A 606-nucleotide genomic window follows, 5' to 3' on the forward strand; every position below is an offset into this window, starting at 1 on the left:
GGACGTGGATCTCTCTCCCCATTTTGTCATTCTCAGCTATGAACCCCGAGGAACTCACTGACTCTCTCAGTTCCTGACCTCGGCAGAGAACATAAAGCTTCGCCTCACAAAACTGCCCAAGGAGTGAGCATGCTGTCACTAGAATCCAGCAGAGAATGACTTGAAGACATTGGAGGAAAATTCTTGTTAGTGGCCAGATACTTTTTAATTATTCAAATCAGAGGAGAAAAAGTGTTTGCTTCAGCAGCACATACAATAAAACTGGAAGGATACAGAGAAGACGAGAATGGACCCTGGACAAGAATGGCATGCAAATTCACGAAGCATTTCGTATTCTTAAATGGAAACGTTTTTGAAGAATGAAAAAAAAGGTGGGAGAAGTTGGAGGAGGGAAAACTGTAATCAGAATGTATTGTATGAAAAGAATCTATTTTTAATTTAAAAATTTTAAAAGGCATAAAGCACAGGGGAAAAAGTTGATTTGATTAAAATCCAAACCTGCTAAGTGAAAATGATCAATGACAAAGTGTAGTGGGTAGTGTCAGGTAGGGGAAGGTCCTTATGGAACACTGCCAAGCAGGACATTGGGAAGGAGTCCTATAAATC

General features: G+C 40.1%; 1 non-coding gene across 1 annotated transcript; it reads left to right on the forward strand.

Annotated features, from left to right (window-relative positions):
- The first annotated feature begins 231 nt into the window (after positions 1-231).
- LOC113456906 lies at positions 232-338 on the forward strand. The gene has a single exon (XR_003377633.1). It is a non-coding gene; the product is annotated as a U6 spliceosomal RNA (small nuclear RNA).
- Positions 339-606: the final 268 nt, after the last annotated feature.

Source organism: Microtus ochrogaster, chromosome 16 (genome assembly GCF_000317375.1).
Source record: "Microtus ochrogaster isolate Prairie Vole_2 chromosome 16, MicOch1.0, whole genome shotgun sequence".
In the NCBI taxonomy this organism is placed as follows: Eukaryota; Metazoa; Chordata; class Mammalia; order Rodentia; family Cricetidae; genus Microtus; species Microtus ochrogaster.